We start from the raw sequence: 20888 nt of genomic DNA, 5'->3' as shown, positions 1-20888 counted from the left end.
TTTCCGACCACAACGCTATGAGACTAGATATCAATTACAGGAAAAGATCTGTAAAAAATACAAACACATGGAGGCTACACAATACACTACTTAATAACGAAGTGATCACTGAAGAAATCAAAGGGGAAATCAAAAAATACCTAGAAACAAATGACAATGGAGACACGACGATCCAAAACCTATGGGATGCAGCAAAAGCAGTTCTAAGAGGGAAGTTTATAGCAATACAAGCCTACCTCAAGAAACAGGAAACATCTCGAATAAACAACCTAACTTTGCACCTAAAGCAATTAGAGAAAGAAGAACAAAAAAACCCCAAAGCTAGCAGAAGGAAAGAAATCATAAAGATCAGATCAGAAATAAATGAAAAAGAAATGAAGGAAACAATAGCAAAAATCAATGAAACTAAAAGCTGGTTCTTTGAGAAGATAAACAAAATTGATAAACCATTAGCCAGACTCATCAAGAGAAAAAGGGAGAAGACTCAAATTAATAGAATTAGAAATGAAAAAGGAGAAGTAACCACTGACACTGCAGAAATACAAACGATCATGAGAGATTACTACAAGCAACTCTATGCCAATAAAATGGACAACCTGGAAGAAATGGACAGATTCTTAGAAATGCACAACTTGCCAAGACTGAACCAGGAAGAAATAGAAAATATGAACAGACCAATCACAAGCACTGAAATTGAAACTGTGATTAAAAAGCTTCCAAAACACAAAACCCCAGGACCAGATGGCTTCACAGGCGAATTCTATCAAACATTTAGAGAAGAGCTAACACCTATCCTTCTCAAACTCTTCCAAAATATTGCAGAGGGAGGAACACTCCCCAACTCATTCTACGAGGCCACCATCACCCTGATACCAAAACCAGACAAAGATGTCACAAAGAAAGAAAACTACAGGCCAATATCACTGATGAACATAGATGCAAAAATCCTCAACAAAATACTAGCAAACAGAATCCAACAGCACATTAAAAGGATTATACACCATGATCAAGTGGGGTTTATTCCAGGAATGCAAGGATTCTTCAATATACGCAAATCAATCAACGTGATACATCATATTAACAAATTGAAGGAGAAAAACCATATGATCATCTCAATAGATGCAGAGAAAGCTTTCGACAAAATTCAACACCCATTTATGATAAAAGTCCTGCAGAAAGTAGGCATAGAGGGAACTTTCCTCAACATAATAAAGGCCGTATATGACAAACCCACAGCCAACATTGTCCTCAATGGTGAAAAACTGAAACCATTTCCACTAAGATCAGGAACAAGACAAGGTTGCCCACTCTCACCACTATTATTCAACATAGTTTTGGAAGTGTTAGCCACAGCAATCAGAGAAGAAAAAGAAATAAAAGGAATCCAAATCGGAAAAGAAGAAGTAAAGCTGTCACTGTTTGCAGATGACATGATACTATACATAGAGAATCCTAAAGATGCTACCAGAAAACTACTAGAGCTAATCAATGAATTTGGTAAAGTAGCAGGATACAAAATTAATGCACAGAAATCTCTTGCATTCCTATACACTAATGATGAAAAATCTGAAAGTGAAATTAAGAAAACACTCCTGTTTACCACTGCAACAAAAAGAATAAAATATCTAGGAATAAACCTACCTAAGGAGACAAAAGACCTGTATGCGGAAAATTATAGGACACTGATGAAAGAAATTAAAGATGATACAAATAGATGGAGAGATATACCATGTTCTTGGATTGGAAGAATCAACATTGTGAAAATGACTCTGCTACCCAAAGCAATCTACAGATTCAATGCAATCCCTATCAAACTACCACTGGCATTTTTCACAGAACTAGAACAAAAAATTTCACAATTTGTATGGAAACACAAAAGACCCCGAATAGCCAAAGCAATCTTGAGAACGAAAAATGGAGCTGGAGGAATCAGGCTCCCTGACTTCAGACTATATTACAAAGCTACAGTAATCAAGACAGTTTGGTACTGGCACAAAAACAGAAATATAGATCAATGGAACAGGATAGAAAGCCCAGAGATAAGCCCACGCACATATGGTCACCTTATCTTTGATAAAGGAGGCAAGCATATACAGTGGAGAAAAGACAGCCTCTTCAATAAGTGGTGCTGGGAAAATTGGACAGCTACATGTAAAAGTATGAAATTAGAACACTCCCTGACACCATACACAAAAATAAACTCAAAATGGATTAAAGACCTAAGTGTAAGGCCAGACACTATCAAACTCTTAGAGGAAAACATAGGCAGAACACTCTATGACATAAATCACAGCAAGATCCTTTTTGACCCAGGTCCTAGAGAAATGGAAATAAAAACACAAATAAACAAATGGGACCTAATGAAACTTAAAAGCTTTTGCACAGCAAAGGAAACCATAAACAAGACCAAAAGACAACCCTCAGAATGGGAGAAAATATTTGCAAATGAAGCAACTGACAAAGGATTAATCTCCGAGATTTACAAGCAGCTCATGCAGCTCAATAACAAAAAAACAAACAACCCAATCCAAAAATGGGCAGAAGACCTAAATAGACATTTCTCCAAAGAAGATATACAGATTGCCAACAGACACATGAAAGAATGCTCAACATCATTAATCATTAGAGAAATGCAAATCAAAACTACAATGAGGTATCATCTCACACCGGTCAGAATGGCCATCATCAAAAAATCTAGAAACAATAAATGCTGGAGAGGGTGTGGAGAAAAGGGAACACTCTTGCACTGTTGGTGGGAATGTAAATTGATACAGCCACTATGGAGAACAGTATGGAGGTTCCTTAAAAAACTAAAAATAGAACTACCATACGACCCAGCAATCCCACTACTGGGCATATACCCTGAGAAAACCATAATTCAGAAAGAGTCATGTACCAAAATATTCATTGCAGCTCTGTTTACAATAGCCAGGACATGGAAGCAACCTAGGTGTCCATCATCGGATGAATGGATAAAGAAGATGTGGCACATATATACAATGGAATATTACTCAGCCATAAAAAGAAATGAAATGGAGGTGTTTGTAATGAGGTGGATGGAGTTAGAGTCTGTCATACAGAGTGAAGTAAGTCAGAAAGAGAAAAAGAAATACAGTATGCTAACACATATATATGGAATCTAAGGGGAAAAAAAAAAAGGTCATGAAGAACCTAGTGGCAAGATGGGAATAAAGACACACACCTACTAGAGAATGGACTTGAGGATATGGGGAGGGGGAGGGGTGAGATGTGACAGGGTGAGAGAGTGTCATGGACATATATACACTACCAAATGTAAAATAGATAGCTAGTGGGAAGCAGCCGCATAGCACAGGGAGATCAGCTCGGTGCTTTGTGACCAACTAGAGGGGTGGGATAGGGAGGGTGGGATAGGGAGGGTGGGAGGGAGGGAGATGCAAGAGGGAAGAGATATGGGAACATATGTATATGTATAACTGATTCACTTTGTTATAAAGCAGAAGCTAACACACCATTGTAAAGCAATTATACTTCAATAAAGATGTTTAAAAAACAAAACAAAACAAAACAAAACAAAACAAAAAAGAAGACATGGCACATATACACAATGGAGTATTACTCAGCCATAAAAACGAACAAAATTGAGTTATTTGTAGTGAGGTGGTTGGACCTAGAGTCTGTCATACAGAGTGAAGTAAGTCAGAAAGAGACAAACAAATACCGTACGCTAACACATATATATGGAATCTAGAAAAATGGTACTGACGAACCTAGTGACAGGGCAGGAATAAAGACACAGACATAGAGAACGGACTTAAGGACACAGGGGGGAAGGGGAGACAGGGACGTAGTGAGAGAGTAGCACTGACATATATACACTACCAAATGTAAAATAGCTAGTGGTAAGCTGCCGCATAGTACAGGGAGATCAACTCGGTGCTTTATGTCCCCCAGAGGGGTGGGATAGGGAGTGTGGGAGGGAGGCTCAAGAGGGGGGGATATGGGGAATATATGTATACATATAGCTGATCCACTTTGTTGTAAAGCAGAAACTAATACAATGTTATAAAGCAATTATACTCCAATAAACATGTATTTTAAAAACCCACAGCATTGTAAATCAACTACACTTGAAGATATTTCTTTAGTGCAAAAAAATTTGTGAATGTAAGTTTTATTGTGTGTGTGTACCACAGGTTCAATATATATGAATTATGTCAAATTGATTACATTGTTTTTCAAAATAAAGAATTTTTGATACTTTACATCAGCTTCATAATATAAATGCAGAAAAACTATATTCTTTCTAAAGTTCAGAAATCGCCATTTTGCTCATTCGGTATACTATAAACCACTAACTTTATTAAAAAGGGATTCGTGACCGACCTCTTCCTTCCAAAGAAATATTTCTCCACTCACACAAGTTTAATAGAATGTTCCGCCATGAACTGACTTCCCACCTTACAGACACGAGATTTGCATCCTGAAATCTCTTTCTTGCAAAAATGTCCAATTAGCATCCTAGCATTACAGAAAAGAAATGCTTTTTTTCCAGATCTCAAATTCCATACAACTTTAGTCAAGACATCATGTATTTTTTTCACACACACACAATTTTATTTTTACAAGAGATAAATCAACTGACACCAAGCATTGTAAATGGATGACCACAACAAAAGCAAAAATGATTGCAATTACCAAACACGAAACACACTCATACTATGTCATAATATTGACATTCAGTCCAGTAATCCTCCACTGTAACAGCTCCTTTACTTTGCAGTGAAAGACATCATGTATTTTTAAATTATCAGCACTCACCTGAGGTCTTTAAAAATCAACAAAAACATAATTTTGTGTTCTCTTTCATTTATTCTGGTTCTAAGTGGTCATTTCTAAATGAAAGTGTTTAAGTATGTTAACGTCATCTTATAACATCATATTTCCAATGACTACCGTGTCTCTAAAGATGAAATATGAGGAACTCACAATTAGGCTCTACAAAGTTTTACTCTCTGAATCTGTATGACCCTTCTGCTGAACTCCACACTGTTCATTATTCTCTGAGAATATTCTTTTTCTTGTATGCCCATCTCACATGCTCTTTCATTTCATGAAGTTTTTTCCTACAATTTTATGCCTAGTTTATTTCTGAGAAAATGCATTATTTCAGAGTGATATTTATAGATACAAAGACTTCTCTATAATACCCTCAGAGTTTCAAGAACTCCTTCTTCTTCTTCTTTAATACCTAGATTCTGAAGCTCTCCACAAAGCATTACTAAAATTGCATTTACATAAGTATCTACATATTAATCACACATTAATGCATTTATAATTGTATTATGATTTATTGTTAATTTTGGAGCATAAACGTAGCTGTCTTATTTACCACCCTCTTGGAAATCACTTTAATATTTGCACTTAGGACTTGAAAGAGAATGGATAAATAAAAACCTGAAGAATATGCAGATACAATTTATATATTTCTCATAAAATTAGGTGATTATCTAAACTTTATCCAGAAAAAAGAAGAGCCCAGATACTCTGCAGGCATGATACTCGAGAATGTATGGTCTTCTAGCAGGAAAACATGCAGTAATCCATGTGGCAGAGTTTACCTGTGACCAGCTGGGGTTAGTGACCTATGCATTCCTTACATGCAACATATCAGGAGTGGAAAAAGGGAATTTGTCAGTTGTGGCAATAAGTATAATGAAGTTTTGTAGCAGGTCGTGCTCATATGTTCAACACAGGTACAACCAAAATTTTGCTCAATTCTGATAAATCTAAGTCTGTATCTGTTACCATGTCTTTAACGAGGAAATGTCAGAACTGACTTACTAAAAAAAAAAAGTGTTTTGTTTGTTTGTTTGTTTTAATTACAGTCACGGTGAGTAAGACATAGCTCAGAACAGCTAATGTGACTTAGTGATTCTCTCATCAGGAAATACAGTTTCTACTTCCCTGTTTATTCTCCACATCCTGTAGTAAGTAAAGTTTCAATGAAAGATAAATCTACAGGGCGAAAAGAAAAGAAAACTTACATGTGTGGATGAGATCATTTTGACAGGTTTTAACACGTATGTCAGTGTTTCTGGGGATGGACACAAGCCAGAGCTCCCTACTCTGACATTTTCACTGATGTCATTCCCCTTGATCCTCAATTTGAAAGTGGATAAAAATGTTTTCTATGTTTTCTTCTTTAAGAAATTAAATAAAGAATGCTTTCTAGACATGATACTCTAATGATTTTCAGTCAATGGTCATCAACGGAGGAAAAGCACAGAATCTCATCCCCACAGAAGGGTGACATTCAGTCAGGTAAGAAAATTCTCCCCGAAATCAGAGCTTCATCTTTAACATACAATCAAAGGCTTTCACAGGTTCTTCGTCACTCTGCACTCAGCCCTATCATATGGGATTGGCTCTGAGAATCTCACATCAGATGACTGACAAACATGTCATAGTACACTGATCTGGTACCAGATCCTACCTCTCTTAATGATCTCCTGCAGGGACATTGGAATATTCTAGGATATTTCCTGGAGCCCTCTACTCTATACAGGTACACTTCCAAGTAGAAACAGAAGCTTTGATTCTCACTGGGACCCCTGCTCTGTCCAACCAACCTCTCTAGAAATATGATGTTCTAATCTCTCCTGATTAGAACATTTCAAGGTCTCTCCCTATGCTAATTTAGTAAAGGTAAAAGAGAAACAAGAAAGAGCAAACTATGCAGGGAGCACTGTATAAGATTCCTTTACTTAATGTATTAACCTGATATATCCAAAAATTGAGAAATATAGATTCATTTCATAATGGTCAAGAAAAGAGGAGGAGGAACCTCCATTCCAACAGTATATATAAAATGGAATCAATATTGCATAAGCTCCAGCTTAAGCTTAGCTACGAGGTACTAACTCTTCTCATAAAGAAGAAATAGTTCTCCATCATTTGAAGCACACTGAGGACTCAGACAGCTGGACACTGAGGGTGTAGTCTCCTCACTCGAATTCTGTACCTGCATCACAGAGCCATGAAATATTCCCAAAGAATGATTAAGGATGTGGTGGGGAGCCGAAATAAAAAAGATGAATCCATAGTCTGCCCTACCATCTGTTCTGCTGGATATTACCACCATCTTGGCCCAATATGACCTTCCCACTTCTCTCTGGGCCTCCCTACTTTCCACCTCCATCCTCTCATTATATCTTACCTACACTTGGAAACGACTCTAGTTTTTCCACTTATCAACAAGTAATCCAAATAGCAACTGTGTATATAACTCCTTAGAAACCTCAGGTCTGACTCACTAATACATGACCTTCGAAGTCCAAGGTTTTCCTAATTCCCTTTATTATTTTTTTTCTAATTTCCATGTACTTACACTCTCAGGACCTTCACTGTTCTCAAGTTCGTCTTCCCTGCAAAATCTGTCAACCTAGACATAGACTTAAGTACCACCCTCTAATTATCTCCTAGGGAATCCAGTTTTTTAAAAAAACCTCAGCAAGCCTTATGGACTTTATTAAAGACTCTTTAAGATAACCCATGGGAGATAGCAGTGCACCCATAGATATCTATTTAATACACCCTCAGAGTAATTTCTTTTTATAAAGACTCTTCTGGCCAATGAAGACTCTCAGCTCTTCTTCTTCAACATATGCAGTGTCTCACCCTTCTGATTACTCTCTGCTCTATCCCAGGTCCACTCCCTTTCCTGATATTACATTCTTTCCCAATTGTGTATGTTGGTAAAATCAAATAACATAAAATATAACATGTTAATTATTATAAAGTGCACCGTTCAGTGATATTAAATACATTCATATTATTGGGCGATCAACATCACCATTTATCTTTCTAATTCTTTTCTACGTTTTAAAACTGTAACTCTGTATCCTTTAAACATAAGTTTCCTTTTTGTTCCATAACCACCTGAAAAGCATCATTACCCTCCCAATTTCCATGGTTTTGACTACACTAAGTACCCCATATAATTGAAATAAGTAGTTGTATTGTTATGACTCACTAAAAGTCACAAAAATGGCATTTTTGGTAGCTAAATTTCCTCAAGATTCATCCATGTAGTAGCATATTCCTAGATCTTTTCCTTCTTAAGGCTGAATAATATTGTATTATATGGGTATACCACACTTTGCTTATCCAGGAACTAGTGGATGAACACTTAGGTTGCTTTCATATTTTAGCTACTCTGATTATTACTGCTCTAAACACTGGAGTACAAATATTTCTCTAAGACCCTGATTTCAATTCCTTTGGGTATACCTCATAGTAAAATTCCTGGATCATGTAATAATTCTATTTTTCAATATCTGAAAAATTGCCATACTCTTTTGCAAAACAGCTGTATCATTCTACATTCCCACTGACATAGCACAATGGTTCCAACTCCCTCACATCCTCACCAATACTTGTTTTCTGCTTGTGTATGCGTGTGTGTGCTTGTGTGTGTATGCATGCACACAAATATATAAACATGCATTTAGTGATATGGAGCATCTATTCAAGTGCTTAGTCATTTGTACATCTTTTTGAAGAACCATCTATTCAAGTCTTTTATCCATTTTTGAATCAGGGTGTTTGCTTTTTGTTGAGGTGTAGGAGTTCTCTGTATATTCTGAACAGAAATCTCTTGTCAGATACATGGCTTTCAAATATTTTCTCCCATCTTGTGGGTTGCCATTTTATTCTGTTTACATTTCTTTGATACACATTTTTTTAAATTATGTACTGCAAATTGTTAATTTTTTTGTTAGCTCTACCTTTGTTTTTCCTTCGTTTCATATGGAGGAAAACACTGCCAAATCCAATGTCATGAAGCCCTTGTCTTGTGTCTTCTTCTAAGACTTTTTATTTTGTTAGGTCTTATATTTAGTTTCTTGATACGTTTTCATTAATTTTTGCATATGATATTAGGTAAGGGTCCATCTTCCTACTTTTGCATGTTGACAACATGACTTCTCAGCACCATTTGTTGAAAATACTATCCTTTCTACTTTGAAAAGTCTTGGCAACTTGTCAAAAATCATTTGGCCATATATCAGGGTTTATTTCTGGGTGTTCTATTCTATTCTATTGGTCTTGAATAAGGGAGAAAATAGTATAACCTATCCAGGTTGATGAAGAACATAAAGAAAGACCAGGACTGAGAATTAGGAGGGCAATATAAAACAGCAGGGAGTAAAAGACAGTGTGAGAGAAGATCTTGTATTTGCGAGTTCATGAAAATAGGATCATGCTAAAACCACTAAACGCCTGACTTTGAACAATACGGTAAATATGCTAGCAAGAAACATAACACTTACCCATCTCTGGGAAATACAGTATGGGCATAAAGATAAACTACACACAAATATATTAAACAGGGAAGGGTTTTCATGGTGTGAAAATATTGTGGGATTTGAAATACAATTTACTTCTGTTCTACCATTGTCTCTAAAATTTATCAAAGTGTATATACAAGCAATTCCAATTCTGGTAATGTGCTTGACAGGTTTATATATGAACTTCAGCAGACCAGTAAATGTACATTCATAGTAGGACTGTTCCCTAAACCAAAAAACAAAACTCAAAACCTGGAAAGACTAGAATTCACTTTGTCAACACACATACAGATGCAATGATGATTAACGGTCCGAAAACAGAAGGTGAGCATGGGTGCAAGAGGTTAATTGCCAGGCTGGGGTGGGATGGAGCGCTTGAGGGTAACACAGGTAGAAAAGGCTTTTGTCCTATCCTTGATTTTTGAGGTATGGAAATTCACAGGTCACTACCTTCATTTCAAAATGAATGAATGCACTATTCAATTTTTTTAAACAGGAGAAGTAAGCATGAGTGATAATAAATTTCAAACTGTCGCTAATCAAATAAGATACTAAGAAAACTTAAATAATATGATTTAAGAATGAAGTGGACAGATTGTCCAAGATGGTAGCATTCAAAGACCCGGAGCCTGATGCCTCTCATGGGCACACCAAAGTCACAACTGTTTACAGAACAGCAATTGATGAAACAGGCCGGGACCTACCATAAAAGATGTTTTACAGCTAAAGATATAAGGAAGGCACCTCGACAGGACAGGAAGGAAGGGCAAAATCTCAATAGAGTCAAGACCCATACCACCAGGTGGGTGGCCCAGAAGTGGGAGAATAATTACAATTTCAGAGGTGCTCCCAGGTAGCAAGGGGTATGAACCCAACATCAGGCTCCCAAGCCCAGGGATCCTGTTCTGGAAAGAAGAGTTCCTAGAAAGTTGGGCTTTGAAGACCAGTAGTGCTTATTTTCCAGAGAGCCAGAGGGTTGTGGGAAATAGTGATTCCACTCTTAAAAGATGCTCACAAAATCCCACATGATCCGAGAATCAGAACAGAAGCAGTCATTTGAAAGGATCCCGGGTCACACCTACCTCCTGATCTTGGAGAGTCTCCCAGAGAGGCAAGAGGCAACTACAGCACAGCCTCAGGGACAGAGACACTGGCAGCAGCCATTCGGGGGAGCTCCTTCTACCTCGTGGACACTGGTACCAACAAGCATAATTTCAGAATCCTCCCTCTATCTTTTTAGCCTCAGGACCTAGCCCTACCCATTTCCACCAGACTAGAGACACAAGTACAAGGATGCTGCAGGCCAAGCAACTAACTGAGCAAGGGCATAGCCCCACCCACCAGCAAACAGGCTGCCTTCAGACCCTCTCAATGCACAGCTGCCCCTGGACATGGGCCCAGCCACCAAAAGCCCCAGGACCAGCCTCCACACCTCAGTGGACAGGCACCAGCCCCAGAGTCCCTGGCCCCTCTGACAAGTGAGCCTACTCTGGCCTTGGAGTCAGCCTCACCATCGGCAGGTGACAACTGCACAGGGACTGGATGGAGCTTGGACCTACCCAACAGCAAACCTGCCCTAGCATTGGGATCAGCCTCATACACCAACAGGCACACACCAGCTCCAGGAATACCACAGCCCAGCAGCCTGTGTGACCAGAACACTCACTTGCAGGCCAGAAGCAGCCATGGACTCAGCTGGGTCCTGACCCTGCCCATCAGAATGCCAACACAAGATTAGGGATACCCCAGACCCTGCAGATAGCTGTGTCAGGAACAGTGATCCAACACCAACTCTGCGACTCCTGGGCCCTGCAGCCAGAACTCAGGACCTGTCTCTTCCTCCCAGTAGCCAGCATAGCCCCAGGACCAGTGACTGGGCACTAGCCCTGATATCACCTGGACTGCAGTTCTACCCATAAGTGAACCGGCACTAGATTTGGTGTCCACCAGAGTTGTGCAGCCAGCTGCCTTATGATTTAGTCTCACCAAGCAGCACAGACAGCCTCCATACAAGGCAGAGCCTGGCAAACAAGCAGTCTCGGGGCAGCCAAGCCTACCAGACCACCCACAGTAGTCAGCCCACCACAACAGAAGAGCCCAAGCAGCCCACATAGGGGGTACACCTAGAACATATAGTTCTAGTGACCAGGGGACACTGGGCTGCTGGGACACATAGGACCTCTCCTACAAAAGGCCACTTCTCCAAGGTCAGGAAATGTAACGAACCTACTACATACATAGCAATAAAAACAGCAAGTTAAGAAAAATGAGGTGACACAGAAACACGATCCAAATGAAGGAACAAGATAAGAACTCAGAAGAAGATCTAAGTGAAGTGGAGATAGCCAATCTACTCAAGAAAGAGTTCAAGGTAATGACGGTAAAATTGATCAAAGAACTCAGGAGAAGAATGGACAACCAGAGCAAGAAGTTAGAATTTTTTCAAAAAGAGTTAGACCATTAAAGAACAACAAAACAGAGATGAGGAATGCAATAACTGAAATGAAAAATTCACTAAAAGGAAACTACTGTAGACTAAATGATACAGAGGAATGAATCAGAAAACTGAAGGACAGAGTACTGGCAATCACTGAAGATGAACGGTAAAACAATAGATTAAAATGACATGAGGAAAGTTGAACAGACTTGTGAAACAACATCAAGTGTACTAATATTTGCATTATACTGGTCCCAGAAGCAAAAAGGGAAGAGAAAGCAGTGTAGAACATACCTGAAGACATACGAGCTGAAAACTTCCGTAACCTGGGAAAGAAAACAGACATCCAAGTCCAGTAAACACAGTAAGGCCAAAACAGGATCAACCCAAAGAGGACCACACCAAGACTCACTGTAATTAAAATGGCAAAAAAATAAACATAAAAAGACACTATTAAAAGGAGCAAAGGAAAAGCAACAAGTTACAAACATGGGAACTTGCATAAAGTTACCAGCTGACTTTTCAGGATAACCTCTGCATGCCAGAAGGGAGTGGCATGGTATATTTAAAGTCATGAAAGGGAAAAGCCGATAACCAAAAATACTCTACCCAGCAAGGCTCTCCTTCAGATTTGATGGAGAGATATAAAGTTTTACAGAGAAGCAAAACTAAAAGAGCTCAGCATCGCCAAACCAGCTTTATGAGAAATCTTAAAGGGGCTTTTCTAAGTGAAAAAGAAAAGGCCACGACTGAAACATAAAAATTAGGAAAGGAAACTTACTAAAGGAAAAAGCTCATTGGTTAAGGCAAATATTCAACAAAGGTACTAAATCAACCATGTACACAGCTAATAGGAAGGATGAAAGAAAACACTAATAAAATCATCTATATTCACAATAAGAAGTTAAGGGACACACAAAACAAGTAGATGTAAAATATAAGGTCAAATTCAGTAACTGTGGGGGAGCAGAGTAACAATGCAGGGTTGGTAGTGTCCATGTGAAATTAAGGCTCAGCAACTTAAATAATCACACACATACACACTCACACAAAACTGAAAGAAATCCAAACATAATATTAAAGATAGTCCTCACGTCACAGATGAAGGGAATAAAAGGGGAAGAAAGGAACACTGAAGAAATTAAAGAAGGATTCTAAAAATACCCAAGACAAATGAAAATGAACACACAATGATCCAAAATCTATGGGACACGGCCAACGCAGTTCACGGGGGAAGTTATAGGGACACAAGCTTATTCTTAGGAAACAAGAAAAATATCAAATAAACAACCTAACATTACACCTGAAGGAATTAGAAAAAGAAGAAAAAACAAAACCCAAAGCTGTCAGAAAGAAAAATTAAGAAAACTATACCATATGCAATCACATCAAAAAGAATAAGATACCTAGGAATAAACACACCTAAGCAGGTAAAAGACATGTGCTCAGAAATCTATCAGCCATTGGTGAAAGAAGTTGAAGGCAACACAAAAAGATGGAAAAACATAGCATGTGCATAGACTGGAAGAATTAATACTCTTAAAATAACCATACTACCAAAGACAATCTACAGATTTAATGCAATCCCTATCAGAATACCAAAGCATTTGCACAGAACTTGAAAAAGTAATTTTAAAATTTGTATAGAAACACAAAGACCCCAAATAGCCAAACAATCTTGAGAAAGAACACAGCTGGAGGCATCACGCACCTTGACTTCAGACTATACTGCAAAGTGACAGTAATCAGAGAGAATCGTACCAGAGCAAAAACAGACACAGAGATCACTGGAAGAGAACAGAGATCCCAGAAATAAGCCCACACACTTATATTTAATTGACTTACGACAAAGCAGGCAATATGGAGAAAAAACTGTCTCTTCAATAAGTGGTACTAGGAAAACTGGTCAGCTCCACGGAAAAGAATAAAATTAGATTATTTTAGCACACCATATATAAAATAAATGCAAAACTGAATAAACACCTAAATGTAGGACCAGAAACCATAAAACCCCTAGAGGAAAATATACAACATTCTTCAACATAAATGATAGCAACAGTTTTAGGTTCAGTCTACTAAGGCAAATGAAACAAAAGCAAAAATAAACAAATGGGACTTCACTAAACTTAAAAGATTTTGCACAGCAAAGGAAACCAAAGACAAAATGAAAAGACAACCTGCTGAAGGAGAGACAATATTTGCACATGATAAGAGGTTAACACCAAAAAGATGACTAAGCAAGGGTTCATATCTAAACTACAGAAACAGCACATACAACTCAATATCAAAAAAACACCCAAAATCTTTTTTTTAAAAAAATGAGAAGACCTAAATAGACATTTTTCCAAGGAAAAAGTACAGATAGACAGCCAGAACTCACAAAGATGCTAAACATAGCTAATCGGCAGTAAAATGCAAATCAAAACTATGAGATATATCACCTCAGTCTTGTCAGAATGGCTGTCATCAAAAAGATCACAAATGACAAAGGTTAGTGAGGATGTGGAGAAAGGGAAACTCTTGTACACTCTTGATGTGAATGTGAATTAGTGCAGCTACTGTGGAAAGCAGAATGGAGGTTCCACAAAAAACTAAAAACAGAACTACCATAATATCCAGCAGTTTCACTCTTGGGTATATCAGAAGAAAACAAAAACACTATTTCAAAAAACTAACTGCACCCCAATGTTCATAACAGTGTTATTTGCCATAGCCAAGATATAGAGTCAAACTAAGTGTTCATCAATAGCTTAGTGGATAAACAAGATTTTTTTATGATGACTTCAGCAAAAAATGAAATTTTGCCATTTGCAAGAACATGGATGGACTTGGAGGGTATTATGCTTAGTAAAATAAGCCGCAGAGAAAACAAGCATGGTATGTTATGAGAAAAAAAGCATGGTATGTTATGAGAAAACAAGCATGGTATGTTATCACTTACACGTGGCATCTGAAAAATTGAATACAACAACAACAACAAAAAAACAGACTCACAGATTAAAGAACAGACTAGTGGTTACCAGCAGGGAGAGATAGGGTGGAGGAGCAAAATAGTAGTAGGAGATTTTGAGGTATAATCCACTGTGTATAAAATCAATAATCTACAGTGGTGTACTGTATAGCATGGGGAATATAGCCACTCTTTTATAATAACTATAAATGGAGAAGAACCTAAACATTTATGAATCACTGTTGTACCTCTGAAACTAATATAATGTAAATTAACTATAGATCAATAAAATATAAAGTAAGAAACAATAAAGGGGAGACACAGATTATTAGATTGAAATCAATTAAATAAACACAAGTTTTGGAAATCAAGGAATTAAAACACAACATGTAAGACACAACATTGGCATTTAAAGTGTACAATCTATTCATTTAAAAGAAATCATTTAAGTGGTAAAAAATGGTACCCATTCTCACAATTTTGTACATCTAGGATAAATTATTATCTACAAAAATATGTTACAAATATTCACTCAAAAAGAAAGAGAAAATTTGGATAAACCCATTTTAGTATACAAATTTAATATCAAAGTCTCTATGTAAAATTGATTTGAATAAGTTCTGTTAGCCACTTCTAGTTTCTTTGTGATGTAAAATCTTTCAAAGCATAAAAATCAGCCTTTCTACATTATTCCATTAGACATACATGGAAGTTAAAAGAAATGAGAAGAGAGAACAATCAACCAGGAAGGTGAATTTACTGAGAAACAGTCATTCTTTCTCCCTCCTCCTTTTCTTTTCCTCCTTTTCCAGGTCTCTTTCGGTTCCAATCAAGAGAAGTCTTGAGAGTTCTGAGAATATTTCTTTGAGGGCTTCAAATCACCACAGCTACATCCTCTGACACAACTACACACATGGGAACAAAAATAAACCTCTGCTATCTACTCATGTAGGAGGGATTCATGCAAAATTAACTCCTACATGGAGATCAACAGGTGAGCTTTCTACCTGTTCTTTATAATGTCCTTCCATTATAGTAAATCCCACACATTATGAGGCAGAAGTGGTTACATGAGCTTTTCCTTGAAGTCAAAAATCTTGCATTCATTTCAAGCACCTGGTGATCATAGGGTACAGCCAGGGAAGGTGCCATCCCCCCTGGGGGTGGGGGGTGGCGGTGAATGGGCTCCCACACCCATGCACCGCCTGATGTACAGATTCTGGAGAAACGAAGGGCGATCACACCGCAGTCAGTCTGTCAGGCTGTCGGGCCACTGGGCAACCCGACCAGCCTGGAAGTGTCCCATTAGTTGCTGAAAGCAAAACTCTGTCCCCCCTGTGACGTCAGGCAATTTGGGCCAGAGAGTCAGAGGGTAATCAAATCAGAGAGTCAGAGGATAATCAGAGGTAATCAACTCCTCCTCTCTGCTCACCTCCTTGGGGTTACAGCAACCCCATCTCCAAACCCAAATCTGACCCTGGAGTGCCAAACTGGGAGTGGCAGGTGGGCTCTGCCGGTGCTTCAGCGCCCTCTAGAGGTTGTCTGCTCTAATGGCAACTCTCAGCCCTTCCTCCTCCTCCTTCCCTAGTCCTGGGGGCTGCCTTGGCCTCCTGCAGCTGCTGGCCTGATTTCATTCTTCTTTTTTCTCCAATTACAATGAAGTGTCTTACAGAGGTTTGGAATCTCTTGAAGAAGGAAGATCTTTTAGTCCATACACCTTAACTGTGAGAAGTTGGTATCAAGAATGAACCTGAAATACTGTATTTTTCTCCTGATGATTCCAAGGAGATACAGCTCAAGTTTTCTAAAGCATAAGAAGAACCAAGGTAAATATGATATTCTGAGCCAGAGATGAGAAAGCAGTTTCTAGCACCCCTTCCTCATGTCATTTAACTGGGATTTAAATCAATCAACTGCCACTGGTTTTTAAATCACATGACCCAACTTTAAATCAATCAGCTGCTTCCCTGTAACTCACGTGACTTGGCTTTGAATAATAAGAAATGCAGAGGTATAAAAATGATGTTCTGAACAATAAATGGAAAAACAACATTTTAGAAAGTTTTTTTCTTTTCGAATGGACCATTCATTGCCTACAGAATAAAGGATTCTCTTGTGGATTTCTTGAACTGTAAACACATACAATGTCTCCGTTGGCTTGACTGACTTAGATTTTGGGGTTTTTTTGTTGTTGTTGTTAACATATTTCTTGGAGTATAATTACTTTACCTTGTTGTGTTAGCTTCTGCTGTATAACAAAGTGAATCAACTATTCATATAAATATATTCCCATATCCTCTCCCTCTTGTGTCTCCCTCTCACCTTCCCTAACCCACCCCTCTAGGTGGTCACAAAGCACTGAGCTGATCTCCCTGTGCTATATGCAGCTGCTTCCCACTAGCTATCTATTTCACCTTTGGTAGTGTATATATGTCCATGCCACTCTCTCACTTCATCCCAGATTACCCTTCCCCTTCCCTGTGTCCTCCAGTCCATTCTCTACATCTACGTCTTTATTCCTCTTTAGTGACTCCTGCTAGGGATGGATACTTCCTTTTATGCTCAGGGAAATCCCCTAGTTTGAATATGATTTGAGTTTGATCCTGTGAAACCATCAGAACTTCCCACCAGAGATAAATGAGGAGATTCTGGCCTTTATTAGTATGCACGATGAACACGGGTGTCCTGGCTGTACTTGCCAACCCTCCTATTTTACCCACCTATTTTTATCCACCTTCCTCCCTGTGAGTACCTTTGACCAACCCTGAGCTCAGACTCCTGACCTATTCCAGTGACTTTGTCAGTCTTTCTTTAAAAATGGACAGGTAATAAAATGAATTTAACCTAGAAGCAGCAGCTCAGTAAGGGAAATAAAATCATCAGAAGTTATCTAATCACAGCCACAGCCATCCAGGGCTCTGTCTTATCTGCTGGGTCATAAGAATGGCACCTTCCTAAACTTGAAGGGCATCCAATCAAATAAGTAAAGGTGTTGCTCACCTCTGGCTCTTGGAGGGATTGCTAGGCAGTCTACCCAGTGTATACTAACTGCAAAACACTGTCATGGTTTTGAAACACCTATGATCCAGGAAAGCTTTTTGGGGTGCACGGGGAAGGTTTCTTTTTGACATCAAGCAAAAAATAAATCACCAAGCTCTTTGAGCACAGGCGTTCTTAAGAGGGAAGTAGAAGGAAGGAATGGGCAGAAAAGATGATCTCCAATGAAGTGAAGGACATTTTTCCAAAAGAGTAGAATTTAGTCTCAGTTTAAGGAGAACACTTTTAAATAGCTGGGACAGCTCCAAACTGCAGTTTAGGGAATGAGTGCTTCAAAAGAACAGTGCTTTAAAAGTCCTGGCAAGGCAGCAAGAGGATGAAGAGTTGGTTTTGCATAGTTTTGAACACAGGAGTAAAGAAGCAGAGGCATCTCTGACTAAAAGGCCCTGAGATCCTATGGCATCAATAGGTCAGTTGCAGGGGCAGGGGGTGTGGGGGGCGATATTTCTCTCTCAACGTCTCCCAGGGCAGCCACCCCTCCCCACCCCACCCCCCTCTCCCTTCACCCTTCCTCCCTCCACTGTTGGGTCCCCGGGGACAGCACTTCTTAAGCTGGAGCGCTCAGGCACCATCTCTGCAGTCTGGATTCTTCCTGGAACCTGGCAAGTTCTGGGACAGGAAGGCAGGTCTGCAAGGCCGCTGCGGTGCAGTCGGACCTGGAGGCCTGGAGAGGAACTGGAGCCCTGAAGCCCACCCACGTCCTTGAAGCCGAGGGAGGAACACATCCTCCTAACAGTACTTCTCAGGGGTCAGCGTGCTCCCCACCCGACGGTGATCCATACTCACTTGAGGCAGCAAGCACTGCCTCTAACTGACCCCTCGATTCCGCCTTAAGGGTCCTCGCACATGTGTGATAGCGCAGGCCCCGGATCTCTTTAGTCAGCTGAGGCCAGTGCTGCCGGGATCCCTCCAGTCCCATCCCCCAGCCCCTCCCTCTGGGACTGTATCTAATAGAAGAAAGAGCACAGAGGAATTGGCTGAATCAAGGGACCTGGAAGCCTGGTTATGAGTTTGAAGACCGAGAACCTAAGGCGCAATTACATATTATTGGAAACTCTTGTGGGGTGTGTGGGGGGAGGTTAGGAGGCTGAGAGGCTGAGTCGACCTGGTGAGGCCAGCCCCAGGACACCACACAGCCCTGCCCCCCTTTCCCTGCCATCAGACAAGGGTGCCGCAACTCCAGCTGGGACTCTGCACTTCCCCCTCCCTGATTCTCCAGAAGAGCAGGTGGCCCCCCTCTGAGGGCAGGGGCAAGACAACGGACCAAGTCCCCCTGCACTAAGGCGCTACTGGAAGCTCTTCCTGAACAGCAATGCTGGCTTGGAGTGAACCCGTGCACCGCCAAAGCTGGTCTCATCCTGCAGCTGAGGGACGCAGGCTTTAAGTCAGCTGCCTTGGCTTTAAATCAATCAGTCTCCCCTAAGTCAGGTGACCCGACTTTAAATCACTGTATGCCCCTCAAGCCTGCAACTTCAAAAGTTGGGAACTTCACTTTGATCCCAGCACCTCACACAGCTGAATGCACACTGTAGTCACCCCCAACCCTGGCTTAGAGGCAGGATATAAGGTAAGGGGATGGGCGTGCACACATGGTGATGAGGGTGTACTTCATGTACCAGAAGGGTCCAGGTACTCTGGGTACAGCAAGCAGTGCACGATACAGCAGCTCCCTGGCAAAGCTGGTGATGCACAGGGGGAGCAGGCACACCCAGGCATGCAGAGGCTCCAGGGCGGGAGCTGGGGCACAGCCAGCCGGGAGGGTGTGAAAGCGCAGAATCTGAGCCTTCTTGAGAAAGGCAGACACAGAGGATGGATGAGAAACAAAGACCAGATGAAACATGGATTTGAAAAACACACCCTGCTCTTGAAATTGGGGTGTGGGGCACCCCAGATTTGAGTCTTCTTACTCCCCAGTAGCTAGTGCTTTGGCATTTGCCCAATTACTTATAAAATGTGACTGATAATATCTAACCCATAGAATACAGCGTTTGGAGTGGTTTGCGTGTTTATGTTTCCATAGGGGAATAAACTTTTCTACAAGAAAAATGTCTATTTTCTGAAATAAATTAAAACCCCTTTTTAAAAAGTACTATATCGGACTTCCCTGGTGGCGCAGTGGTTAAGAATCTGCCTGCCAAGGCAGAGGACATGGGCTCGAGTCCTGGTCAGGGAAGATCCCAAATGCCGCGGAGCAGCTAAGCCCATGTGACACAACTACTGAGCCTGGAGGCCACAACAACTGAAGCCCGCGCGCCTAAAGCCGGTGCTCCACAACAAGCACAACAAGAGAATCCACCGCAATGAGAAGCCGCAACAAAGAGTAACCCCCGCTCACTGCAACTAGAGAAAGCCCACACGCAGCAACGAAGACCCAACGCAGCCAAAAATAATTAAATTAATTATTTTTTTTAAAAAAACTACTATATCCTTCTTTACATCTTCTCTGGGAAGAACAGAGAGAAGGAGTGGGAGAGTGAGAAAGACCAATATTTAGTGCACATCCCTGATGCAGGTGCTCTGTTGGCTCAGATAGTTTTATCCCCACTTTACAAAGGAGGAAGTAAGCTCAGAGAGGTTTAGTAAATTTCCCAAAGCCAAACAGCTATCGAGTGGCAGAACCAGGATCTGAACCAAGTCTGTTACCTTCAAAGCCTAAGCCCTCATCACAACAAAACTCAATTAATATTTACATTTATCGAATTACATTGCAACCTGGGGAGTTCTTGGCACAGTCCTGAATAAGAGTGAGAAAGAAAGAAATAGCATTGTTCATCCAGTCAACCAAAATTTTTGAAGCAGCTGCTAGATGCCTGGCCCTGTTTGGAGTTCAGCAGTGATCAAGACAGGAAGAGTCCTGCTTTCATGAACCATGTAGTGGGGAGGAGAGACAGGTGCAACTTGGGTGAGGGATTTCACCTTGCTGGGCCTCTGTTTTCTCATCTGGAAAATGGGATGGGTGTTTCTCATTTTCTGGGATTGTCCAGCCCTCACATTCTCTGATTCCATAAGAAGCATTTATTTTCCTGTTTCTTTAAAATTCAATCAGGCCATGAGCTGTGATGAATGTCGTTAGCTGCTCCCCAAATCACTCTATTTCCACCCATTTCCTGTGATC

The sequence above is a fragment of the Eubalaena glacialis genome, chromosome 4 (genome assembly GCF_028564815.1).
Source record: "Eubalaena glacialis isolate mEubGla1 chromosome 4, mEubGla1.1.hap2.+ XY, whole genome shotgun sequence".
In the NCBI taxonomy this organism is placed as follows: domain Eukaryota; kingdom Metazoa; phylum Chordata; class Mammalia; order Artiodactyla; family Balaenidae; genus Eubalaena; species Eubalaena glacialis.
This window is presented reverse-complemented; position numbering follows the sequence as displayed.